The sequence below is a fragment of the Ursus arctos genome, unplaced genomic scaffold (genome assembly GCF_023065955.2).
Source record: "Ursus arctos isolate Adak ecotype North America unplaced genomic scaffold, UrsArc2.0 scaffold_16, whole genome shotgun sequence".
Classification (NCBI taxonomy): domain Eukaryota; kingdom Metazoa; phylum Chordata; class Mammalia; order Carnivora; family Ursidae; genus Ursus; species Ursus arctos.
Window position 1 is genome coordinate 56,801,556 of NW_026622830.1, and position 13,234 is coordinate 56,814,789.

Below are 13,234 nucleotides of genomic sequence, written 5' to 3' on the forward strand. Positions count from 1 at the left end.
CTTTTCTGGGTGGAAGATTTGTGGGGGGCCCCTCATTCAGCTCTGGTCCACTCCCTCATTCACCCAACTCACTGTTCTACTTGTCCCTCCCCCGTGCCAGGGTCTGTGGTCCAGGTGGGGTTGACTCAGCCACCCTCAGTGTCCAAGGGCCAAGGAGAGATGGCCACCAACACGTGCACTAGGGGAGCAGCTCAGCTTCAGCAACACCTGGGCTTTGCTGCCAAACTCCTGACCCCCAGATTTGCAATTGCCTCTCAGAAGAGCTTCCTGGGCTCCAGGTCAGGCAGCCAGGCTTCTTGATCTCTGGGCTTCAGCCTGGAAAAGAGGCTGATTATTACTGCTTAGTGTGGGACAGCAGCTTGATGCCTACATTGTCCTCAAGGCCCACAGGGAAGTGAGATAAAAACCTGTTGGCTGTCTGTACCTTCTCACTGTCCAGAGTTATTGCTGTCATTTTGTGGGCAAGTGGCTGCTGCTGAGTTCTGGAGTAGTGTAATGGGGGCCGTCCTTTCTCCTCTGGTTCTCTGATACTGTGTGGTTGATGCGCCCCCATTTCTAAGATCCTGGGTATGGTTTGCTGACCCAGCTGTCCACAATTTCTGGAGCTTTTGGTCAGATCACTCAGTCCTGCACTGGAAGTATTGGTGTGGATTATTATGTTAGTGACTGGAACCAGCTTTGCTCTGGGAAAAAAATGCAGAGTCCCTCTTCTTCCCTTGAAAGTTCTGCTTCCCTCCAATTTCCTGATACTATATGTGTACACCCAAACAACAGACCCAATCAACCCTTGGGTCCAGTATCAGGCAGAGGTTAACTGGCGTGTGCCAAAGAGGGCTGGGTGGTCCCTCCCATTCCTCAGAGTGGAGCACCCACAAGATGTGCTTAGCTCTCTCTCCCTGTCCTTGAGGCCTTCCCTATTTTGTCCCCCAATCAGGAATGATGGAGAGAGAGCAACACAGGATGAGGTGAAGGGGATCCCCCTGACTCAGTGGAAAGTGGGTTGGTCTTGGCTGATCTGTCATGGTCTTTGGTCCTTCTGCTGTTCTTTTTTTTTTTTTTTTTTTTTAAGATTTTATTTATTTATTTGAGAGAGAGATAGGCAGCGAGAGAGGGAACACAAGCAGGGGGAGTGGGAGAGGAAGAAGCAGGCTCCCAGCAGAGGAGCCCGATGTGGGACTCGATCCCGGAACGCCGGGATCACGCCCTGAGCCGAAGGCAGACGCTTAACGACTGCGCTACCCAGGGGCCCCTTCTGCTGTTCTGAATCTGGAACAAGTTCTCTCTGAGGTTGGGTTCCCTCTGGATCCCCCTCTACAGTGATCTACAATGGAGGAAGAAGCTGTGGAGGTCACTTCACTGAGTGCAAGGCTGTGGAAGAGGCTGCAGTCTTAAGAGGAGGCTCCTGGGCAGTGAAGAGACCCCACTCTGGGAGGAGGGGATAGTGGACAGGTGGATGGGCATGCAACTCTCTCTCCAAGGTCCCCTTCTGTATGTACATCTGGCCCTAACACAGCAGGAGGAGTTGTGGGCCTGCCTTGCCACAAACCCCTGGGGTACATCAGCTGTGGGAGGCCATCAAGGGGAGGGGAAGGATCTGCATGACTTCCCTGTCCTCCCTTTGAGTGGGGCAAGTAGGTAAAATCGACTTTGGGCCCCGCGGGAAGCAGAACTCGAAGGGTCTTTCCATCACAGCCTCGTCCTCTTTCCTCCCCACTCCTCTCACTCTCTGCTCAGGTGATTTGTTGACAGTGGATCAGGGGAGGCCCTGCCAATTCCTTCTTATAGACATCATATGACCTCAGACTCACCATCCCTGTGTCTCTTTCCATTTCAGGGCCCTGGGCACAGTCTACACCGTCTCGGGAATCTCAGTGTCGGGGTCTCCTGGACAGAGAGGTGCTGTGTCTCGCACTGGGCTCGCAGTGCGTCATTGGACTTTGGCACAGGATGAATGCTGTCCTCAAAACTGTGACCCTCTGAAGCCCCCGCACTTAGCTTCCTCTGGTGTTCTGGTGATGCATGCTGCTTCAGTTAGTTGTGAAAAGTCCTATTCAACGGAAAACTGAGTATATTTAGAGTGATGTGTTCATTGAATAGATCGATGTAAGAAGTGACCTCTAAGGATTCATGTGTGAGTTCTTTTCTCTAGGAAATTGTCTTGATGACTCATCCCATGTCTTCCGTGACTGTAGGATTAACCATGCTTTTTTGCCTCAATTTGGACAAGTCACTTAACTCCTTTGCAGGTAGGCTGCATGCAGAGGTGACCAAACTTATTTTACAAGTTTGGACTAAATGAACAAATGCATTGACTGCTTAGGACATGTGGAAGACCCCTGAGGGTGGGTCTTTGGAAAAACCCTGAGAGACCGTGGTCAACCTGGCCGGGAGGGCAGTGACACCGCAGTGCTACTATGTATCCTACATCCTCTAGACTCCAGGAGAGACATCCAGCTGTAGCCACCCATGTTTTAAGAAAAAGTGGCAGGGAAAAAGACAAAATGTCAGACACAAAAGAAAGAACTGAGAAAATAATGCCCATAACATAGGATGACTGGGGTTGACTGTGACAATGGAGAGAGACAGCTGTGACAAGACAAGGATCTCAGAGCTGCAGAGAGGCACATGCCTCTCTGAGTGATCATGATTTGCTCAGAGGACATGACCCAGTAATGTGAGACTAGGCTGTCAGTAGGCCACCAACCAACATTTAGTGAAGGGTAGCATGACAGATACATCCCAAGATCTTACATGAATACAACTTTTCTCTCTCCTCACAAATGCCCCCTTGAGGAATGACTGTTAGTCCTGTTTTCGACATGAGGAGACATCTCCTAGAAATGTTTTTTGATCCTGCTGTGTGTCATGTGGTGTGAATGGCAGAGCGAGGCATGGTGCAGACCATGCAGATTCAGATCCTGCACCCTCCCCACTGCAACGTGTTGTCCTCACTGCACTGTCTCTGGAGAATCTCTGTCCCGTTCACCAGGTGCAAGGAGGTATGTGCAGGATTACTGGTAAGAACTTCACATTCTCTCCCTCCATGGATCCTAATTATTCTTGGGAAGATATACATAAAATAACCACACAATAAAAAGGTCAACTAATAGGAGATCCCTGAAAAAGATGACCTGGGCACAGCTCTAGTCAGGGAGATTTTGGGAGGTTCTCTGGAAGAGGGGCTGACTGAACCCCTATCTGAGGAATGCATTCAGGGTAACTTGGGGTGCAGCCTGGGTAGTGGCTGGAGTGGGCAGTGGAGGAGGAGGTGATGCCTGCAGAAAGAACATCATATGGATGGAATCAGGAGGCGATGAGGAAAGTTTGAGGACGAGGCAATGGGAGGTCAATGTGACTGGAGCTGTTTCGCAGTCAACAGACAACTCGTAACCAACCAAGCAAACCGCATGCTGCCTAGACACAGCTCAGTGCGGTCAACTCAAAGCCACAGTAATGCTGTCGTGAGGCTCAGACTTCCACTGTGACATGAGGCCCAGCGAGAAGCTGAGTCCTTCCCAACCCGTCTGCTGCACACACGTCAGTGTGATGTACGTGTCTGGAGTGGTCTCCAGGCAAACAGGATGATGAAAATCAGCTACTTCCTCTTGACTGCTCTAGCGAGGCCTTGGGCAATTTGGAGCAATTTTACATGTATTTTTTTTTTATTTTTTTTTAAAGATTTTATTTATTTGACAGAGAGAGAGACAGCGAGAGAGGGAACACAAGCAGGAGGAGTGGGAGAGGAAGAAGCAGGCCTCCCGCCAAGCAGGGAGCCCGATGCGGGGCTCGATCCCAGGCCCCTGGGATAATGACCTGAGCCGAAGGCAGACGCTTAACGACTGAGCCCCCCCACCCCCCGGTGCCTGTACATATATTTTAAAGATACAGTGTGGATTTAGAATGATAGGCAGCTTTACACCATATCTTGGAATCTCTGTATATCTTCATGTTTTCTTTCTGTATAGTACAAGACTTATCAAGATAAGTAAAATATACATGGCCAAAGATAATTGATTTTATTCCCAAATAACTTTCTCTATGACTGTGAAGATGAATTAAGTAAATTTACAAGTTCAAGAAATCATACATATATTAAATATCCAAATTCTACCATTACAAAATTGTGCATATGATAAGCTTTAGTTTTTTTTTAAGTTGGAGGAAGAATATAACAACAAAGCCCTGTTTAATGACCTAAATTCAACCTGAGGATCTGGTTGGTCACTATTATCCAGAGGTGCCACGTCATATTATTCAGTATACGATTTTAAGAAAATTCTTTTATTTTTTTAAAATTTAATTCCTCTTAAAGTGACGCTCTATTTTGAAGTTGAGTTTCATGTCTGTGACCTAACAGTGTGCACACAACTGCATGAGGAGTCTCTCTGAGACACAGTTTACGTTGAACTGTGATTCCTGCAAACACCTGAGGATAATCAGTCATGGACTGTGGCTTGAGTATGAGTATGATGTGGTGAGTGACTTTAGTGCAAATGGCAGCTTAAAGACCTCCAAAAATTCTCTCCTCAAAAAAAAATCAATGAGGAAACTGGCAAAAATTGCCACCAACATCTTAAGAACTCTGGAAATAAACTCAAACTTGCAGCAGTAGAGGGAATGTTGATACTGGTGGAAGAGGGAGGAAAAAAAACAGGTGAGTCTCAGTCAGAACCATGAGTTTTGTGCTGTTTTAACATGGCCTAGTCCCATCCCCTGCCCTGTGGCTGCAGAGTAGTTCAGAAAACTAAAGCCCATGTTCACAGTGAAAGACAGCAATGCGGCAGCCACTGGAGAGAACAGAATGGGTCCGGAGCTCCCTCAAAACCTCATTTCTAGAGAATTACCACTAATGGGTCTGAGGGAAGTCTGCAAGACCCTACTTGTTTGACTGATTGTGTTTAATCTCACTTGGAGCTTGCCCAGAACAAAAAGCCTTTTCCCAGCATAATTGTCAAAAAAGAAATTATAGGCAGTTGCTTAACTTGTGGGTGGTTGGTTAAAGTGATAGATATTAGTTGGAGCAAACAATAGAGTAATAGAAAGCTTACAAGGACCACCAAAAAATGAGATTTCCATGAGGGGATCTGAAAAGTTCTGACTTATTCTTACGAATCTAGAACACTGTAAGCATACCCAGGAGAGACCCTAGAAGGCCCTTAGCTCTCCCCCTGCCTGACCTGGATGTTCTGCACAAGCAACAATGAAGGTTTTCAGCTACCAGCTGAATTTTGAAGATACGATTCAACATGCTCACGAAGCCCTTCGACAAAGACTGAATGACTTAGTTCTAGGCTGTTCGTGAGATCTCTCTCCGGCCAATAGCTGACCGCCATAGAGCTGAGCAGGGACTACAGTGGTCACACGTGACAAAGAATACAGACTTTGGAGAATTAGTTCATTAAAGTCACTAATGAGAAAGCAATGACAAAAAATAGCAAAGCCAACAAATCCTAGGGAAGAGTGAGAATCCGATTTCTAGAGTTGTCATATGATATTATTTTAAATAACCAATTTACAGTCCCCCTCCCCAGTAACAAGATACCTGCAGGGAAACCAGAAGTCTGTGCAGAAAAAAGTTGGCATACCAGGGCCAAGTGTGCTTTCCTATGACAGGCCTGCTTGTCAGACTGACCCTGTCTGAAGTCTGGGAACTTGGAATCAAGAGGGTCCCCACCATTCTCTGGTAAGTGTGGCTTGCTGTGCCTAGACTGTTGGTGCAAACCCTGTGGTTTATGCAGAACATATCTTTGCTGATAGAACTCTGAAATTCAGGTATGTGCGAGGCAGAGGGTGCCTAAATGACCAGTTCCCACTAAAAACCTCTGAGTACAAAGTCTCTAATGAGCTTTCCTGGAAGATGTTTCACACTTTATTGCTGGAGGAATGAAGTGTACCTTTGTGATGCCACTGGAGCAGTTCTCTTGAAAGCTTGTGGCTGGTTTTCTCTGAACCTCCCATGCACCTTTCCCTTTGCTTATTTTGCTTAGTGTGCTTTCACTGTAATAAATCACAACTATCAGGATGGCTATATACTGAGTTCAGTTAGTCTTTCTAGAGGGACGGATGTTGGAGGTGCTCTTGGGCTGTCCCCCACACATAAGCTGATATACAAGGAGAAAAAAGCAATGAATACACACTGTCCCTAAGCAAAGTCCAGACACTGGACTTACGAGACAGATACTTTGTATCAGCTCTTTTAAGTATATGTAAAGAATTAAGGGAAATGATATTTAAAGAACTAAAACATAGTATGAGACTTATATCTCTCCAAGTAGAGAATAACAATAAAAAAGATGTGAATTATAAAAGAGAAACAGATATTCTGGAGTTGAAAAGTATAGTAACAACTGAAAATGTCACTAAAGGGGCTTGTATTCACTTCCTAGGACCGCTGTAAGAAATTACTACACTCTACATGGGCTAAAACAATAGAAATTTACTCTTTCACACATCTGAAGGCTGGAAATCTGAAGTCAAGCTATAACTTAGGCTCTGTTTCCTATTGAAAGAGCTAGAGAACTATCTTTCCTTGCCCCTTGCTATCTTTTGGTAGTTTCTGGAAATTCATGGCTTTCCTTGGATTGCATCTGCATCACTCTAAACCCTGCCTCTGTCATCACATGGTGGCTTTCTCCCCTCTGTGTCTGTGTGTCCAAACCTCCCTGCTCTTATAAGGACAGCAGCCATTCAATCAGGGCACACTCTAATCCAGTGTAACCTTATCTTGATTATATCTGCAAAGACCTTATTTCCAAATAAGGATACTTTCACAGGTACTGTGGGGTACAACTTTAATGTATAATTTGGGGAGACACAAAGCCACAACAAAGCTGAACAACAGATTTGAGCAGGAAAAAGACAAAAATTTGAAGATAGATTAATAGAGATCCAGTCTGATGAACAGTGAGTTAAAAAATATGGATGGGAGAAAAAAATAGCAGAGCCTCGCGGACCTGTATAATACAATAAGCATGCCAACATATGCACAAAGAAAAGTCCCCAGAAAAATAAAAGACAGGGAATGAAATATAAAATAAGTAAAAGATAAAATAAATAAAAGAGAGGGACAGTGAAGGTATGTGAAGGAACAATAGCCAAAATCTCACCAAATTTCATGAGAAACATTAATAAAAATATTCAAGAAGTTCAAAAAAGTCCAAGCAGGATAAACCCACCTCATAATAAAATTGTTCAAGGCCAAAGACAAAGAGAAAATCATGAAAGCAACTAATCATTTACAAAGGCTCCTCAATTTTATGGCTAATTTTCATCAGAAACCAGAGGCCAGAAGGCAGTGGGATGACATGAAAAGTGCCAAAAGACAGGAACTGTCAGCCAAGAGCTCTGCATCTAGCAGATGTCTTTCAGTAATAAAGGAGACGTTGAGACATTCCCAGATAGCATCTGAGAGAACCCACTGCTTTCACAAGGCCTACAAAGAAATACTAAGGGCCCTTCAAGCTGAAATGAAAAGACAACAGAGTAACTTAAATCTACATGAAGAAATAAAGAGCTGCATAGGTTAATATACAAGAAAGTGTAAATATATAAGTATGTATATGTTGGCTAATGAATTTAAATAAAAAATATAAAAGTATGTAAGATGTGTATAATTGTAAACAATGTATTATTTTCTCCTGATTTAAAAGGCACCACCTGAAGTCAATATTATAAACATGCTGACGAGCACACAGTGTATAAAGATATAATTTGTATGACCATGGCAATAAGGGGAGGGTGTGCATTGAATCTACATGAAGGTAGTTTCTATATGCCATGGAAATTAATCTGGTATTAATCCAATTAGAATGTTATAATTTAAGGTGTTAATTATAATCTGAGGGAAGCTACTAAGAACATAACCCAGAATATATAGCAAAAGAAGCACCATGGAAATGTATTCGGTACGCTAGAACATAACATAAAAAACCGGTAATGGAGGACTATTAGAAAAGAGATGACATACACAGCCAAAAAACCAAACCAAAACAAAAAACAGATACCAATGCTAGCTGATTAGTAATTAAATATTCATGGATTATATACTCCAATTCAGAGGCAGATATTGGCAGAATGGATTAAAAAAAACCCTATAATCTCCATTTGCTGCCTATGAGGGAGTCACGCTTTAAGTCTAAGACAGAGAGGTTGAAAATAAAAGGAAAATAAATGCTAAGCAAGTAGTAACCAAAAGAGAACGAGACTGGCTTTGATAATATAAGACAAACTTTTATGACATTTTTCTTCTAGAAAAAAAAAGGACATTTTATAATGACAAAAGGGCCCATCCTTCGAGATTATGAACGTTTTACAAGAGAACTCCAAAATACATAAAACAAACTGACAAAAATGAAGAGAAACAGACCCCTCAACAATAACAATTGGAGACTTCAATATTCAACTTCCAATAGTGAAAAGTCATTTCTTGTGATGCTCACAGGGTGGGAGGAGTAGGGGCTGAGATCCATTTTTCATGGTGCAGGTACTGAAATTTAGAGATTAAGTGACTTTCTCAGAGTTGCAGCTCAACTGCAACTGAATGATGGTTCTGAGTCAGGGGATACAGACGGTTCCCTGGAGATAGAGATCCCTGATCACCTGAATACGAGATCAGGTCCTGGACACCTGAATTGAGCCCTTTCCTCACTCCCTTGCTCATATCCTCTTGCCCCAAGGTTTCTGCAGGCAGACACCTGGTATGTCAAGGAGGTGCCTGCATCAAGAGGATGGCTCAAATCCTGACCCAACTCCTGGCTCTGTGTTTCAATCCCTGACTCAAAATACATTGTCTTTCCTCCAAATGAAGAACAACCCCTGATGGAGTGGGGGGATCTGAGCATGTCTCCATCTCCCCTCACTTGCCCCCAGCACTTGATTCTATCTGCTGTCTTTCAGTGAGACTCCCTGGTGGTCAGGTGATCACCCTGAATGACCAGTAGTCTGCTTGCCTCCCAACTGGCTCAGAACCCAGGACATTCTAAACCAACTGCCCACGTGACAGTTGCCCAAAGAACTAGCTTCGTCTTCAACTGACCAAACTTGGATGATGAGCAGTTCATTAACTAGGAGAGGGGTCTGCCAGGCTGGACTTTTGTGGCTTAGTGGATGAAATCTACACACCTCCAGTGTCTCCCTGACTATCTGACCCACCCTCAGAGCAGCCACTACGGAAGGCATGGCTGAGAGCAGGAAGTAGCCACACTGGCCCTTGAGTATGCACCTTCCCTGCTCACTCCTTCCTTTCCAACATCCAGTGTCTTTTGTACAAACTACAGTCCTTCTTCTTGAATCTAATTACTGATTTTACTCCCATGCCACCTTCAATGGAGTAGTTAGTGGGGGTGATATTTGTGGCCCTACCGTGTTGTTTGGTCAGATGCCCATTTCAATGTGGCTGAACCACTGTGGGCACAGCCAGCAGAACAGTGGACAGCCAGCAGATCTTCTTAAACACAAATAGTTATATTGTGAATCCCTTATGATCTTTTTCTTTTTATAACCTGAGCCACAATCCTAGAAAACATACTGAAAATAGAACTGTTGATATGCAGCTGAGAGAAGACCCTGGGAGCACATTCATTCATTCCTATGCTGCACTTCTGTTCTATGAGCAAAGAGGGGTATTATGATCTGTGATGGGGCTGTGATTTTATGAGGATGAGACAATGTAGAAAGGCAGCACAGCACAGGGACGGAGAGAGAGAGAGAGCATGAGAGCTGGTGTCTGGTGGCTGGTATCAACTCATGCTAGAAGACACATGTACCTGGGAAAGTTACTTAACCCCTTTGTCCCTGGTTCCCTGTTCTGCGGCATGAGGCCTATTTACTAGTATTCCCTTACGAAGCTTAATATAAGACAGTCCAGACAGCGCCTGGAGAAAATGACCGGTGCTGCGTAAGTGCTACATAAGTGTTCCAGCATTAACTGTCTGCAAGAATAAGCAAGGAATACAGGAGTGGCTGCCTCCGGAGAGGAAACTCGAATGGATACAGGGCAGGGGAGGGTGCAAGGTGACATTTCAGCCCTCACATGGGCATGATGCTTTACAGCTCATAGAGAGTATCTGTCATCATTTCCTGTCATCCCCCATCATCCTCATGGGTTATGCAGGGTAGGTGCTGTGACCCCTGTTTTGTGATTCATGGCTCTAAACTGTAGAGATTTTAAATGATGCCTGGAGTCACAAGGCTGATGACAGATCTGAGATAGGAAAGTAGTTGTTTCCTTGGGGACAGATATCCCTGAACAACCCCTACCGCCTCCCCTGAGTCCTCCAGATCATGTGCTGGACTTCTGAACCAAGGGCTACCCTCCCTCCATTCCCCAAATTTTCCTGCCCCAAAGTTGCTGTCAGGACATAGAAGGTGCTGGAGCCAAGAGAAGGGCACATGCCTCCACCCAAACGTTTCAATCTCTGACCCAAAAGCTATGATATTTTCCTGAAAGGAAGTCCCTTAACAGGTCAGGGGGAAAATCGCTCCTCCTCCCACGTCATCACACATCAGCTGCCTCAAGGCAGACCGACGGTGTGACCAGTGCGCTGCTTGACTCCTATGTGGCCCAGAGCCCAGGATTTTCCAAGCCAACTTGCACATATAACTCCTCTCTAATGAATCAGCTTGGCCTTCAAGAACCAACCCTGGATGAACCACTAGCTAATGAGGAAAGTGACCTGATGGACTGGTGCTTTGCTGGTTTAATAGATGAAGCTGACATGTCCTCCACTGTCTTCTGACCACTGATCTGAGCAATAGTCTGAGCAGGCAGAGCCTACACTCTGAGTGTGCACTTCCCGCTCCCCAAACTCTGAAGTCTCTGTAGACTCCTCACCCTTCTCTAGACCTTGCAGTTGCAGGGAGAGAGTTTCTTCCCTCTGCCACCAAATGTTCATTCCACCAACCCAATGGCATTGTCCCTTCTCAACACTGCCCCAGGCAGCACCCAAACACCCAGTAATCCTGTTCACATCAACCAATGGAAATCACTCCATGAAATCCCAGTTTCCTTCCTTTATAAAAACTCTGTGGATTTATAGACCGCTGATGTTTGGTTTTGGATCTTGACATCTACGTTCAGAAGAGTTAACCTGTGATTTCCCTTTACTGTGATGTCTATTGCTAGGTGGCATCCAAATTCTCCTGATCTGATGAAAGCAGTGTAGGTGTGTTCCCTCTGCATATGTTCTCTGGAAGAGGATGTCGGAGAGTGGCATCACTTCTAAAACACTTTGTAGAAATCAGAGGAAACGATCTGTGCCTGAGTTTGTTTTGTAGAAAAAAATAGTTTTACATTTGTTTTTTAATTGATGTTTACTTTACATATTGTAAAGTCCCCAAATCTTAAATGTCTAGCTTTATGGTTTCCTGTAATATAAATGCATCTGTTGCCAACACCAATTTGACACACAGAGCATCTCCAGGACCCTGGCAGCCTCCTATAGAAGGACTTAAGAATAATATCTAACTTATTAGGTTACATGAATAAAATCATCTACTCCATGTATAGTCTAGGCACAACGATTACACATAATTAGCTCAGAAAGAGTGTGGCAGCGTCCTTGGAAGGTAGTTATGTTGCCTGTATGTACTATTACCACCACCCTGTCTCCGCTTTTGTGGCCGCATGCATCAGCGGTCACCCCAGTGTTTGGTTGGTTTTCCTGCGGTGCCAACAAGGAAGTTAGGGAAGCAACGGAGAACATGTGCACTCGTTTGCTTTACCATTTTCATCCCAAGCGCCCTGCACTCACATTTCCTCTTCCTGTTCTTCTTTGCCCCAATTTGCTTTGTCTTTTCCTTCTTTTGAGTCCATTACAAAAAAATTTGTTCACAGCTGAAAGGAAGACAAGAATCAGGCATAACCAGAGCCACCCAGGGCAGGTAACCATTAAGTGGAGGATGCTGAGAGCAGATCCAGAATTCCCGGGGCCCCTCCAGCAGGGACCCTTCCGACTCCCAGCCCAGCTCCTGGCTGGGGCCATTCAGGGCTGCGCAGCAGGAGTCCGTGGTACAGACCCAGCGTAAGGGGCCAGAGCAACACTAAGAATGTGAATGAGGTAGGCTGCAGGAGGTTTTATAGACATTGATCCAAGGACCTTAAGTGCCTGTATGAGACCACATACTACAGGATGAGAATTATAAAGAGGGAATGGGGGAAGAGCTACAAAGAGGAGCTTATAGATAGCAAAAACAAAGTGAAAAGAGAGGAAAGAGGAAATAAATTGCATGCACAGTTTTGCTCCCTGCATGTAATCCTGTGCATGGATAATTGTAGGAGTGGGGAGGAGGAAGCCTTGGGAAAGGACGGGGACAGTCAGGGTTGGGGTGAGAACTTGGACCCACTGCTCCTGGCAGGATAAAGGCCGACCTGGGGATGACTCTGTCTTCACCTCTGCAATGAGGGAATGGGTCTCTGTGATCTGCAACATATTTTTTCCAGCCTTCAAATTTCATAACTGTGACCATGAATGAACTCCTGTCATCTTGTCCTTACAAGAAGGCAGTCACTATCCGCATGCATTTCTGTGTGTGATGTTGCCTTCCTCAGTACTCATGACTCAGTACTCCCCTTCCACTTCTCTCCACTATTTAGTGTTCATCGTCCTTCTCCGTGTCAGCCTCTACCAGCCATGTTATTTTAAAATATGGGGACACCGGAGGAATGATCATGGGTACACTGCCACCCTCCCTCATCAATCAATTGATCAATTAACCAATCCATCCAAACCCAGGGGGCACCTGTAATGGGACTGGGGTTTTGTTGGGCCCTATGGGAGAGAATGGCAATGAGTTCCACATACTACCTGTCCTGTGCCTGGGGTAATTGCAGTTACTTGAAGATCGTTCTCAAAAAATCCCATAGGTTTCCTAGCCCCCTAGAGAGCATGAACATGAAATCAGAAGTAAGCTAACTTGTCTAAATTCCCTTAGTCTATACGTGGGGCAACAGGGGCTCTACAGCTGATGCGATCACATAAACACACACTACCTGCCAGAGTTTGCCCTGAACCTTGGAAGGACTTGGGAGGGTGGGCTTTGGGCAGGCCTGGGGTAGGCATGACCAAGGTGTGGGGGGCAGGGCCAATGTGTGGCTGAGGCAGTGGGTTCTGAGAGGAGCACTGACTCCCTGCCCTGCTGCCCAGAGAGAGGTCGTGTCCTGTGGTCAATGCCAGGTGACCAGGTCAGCAGGGCTGTAAAAGCTGGTGTGTGAAATAGGCCCAGCAGCTCCTCATAC

General features: G+C 45.3%; 1 protein-coding gene across 1 annotated transcript in view; it reads right to left on the reverse strand.

Moving 5' to 3' along the window:
* LOC125280908 (dual oxidase 1-like) overlaps positions 1 to 13,234 on the reverse strand; it is a 171,561-nt gene that overhangs the window by 150,865 nt on the left and 7,462 nt on the right.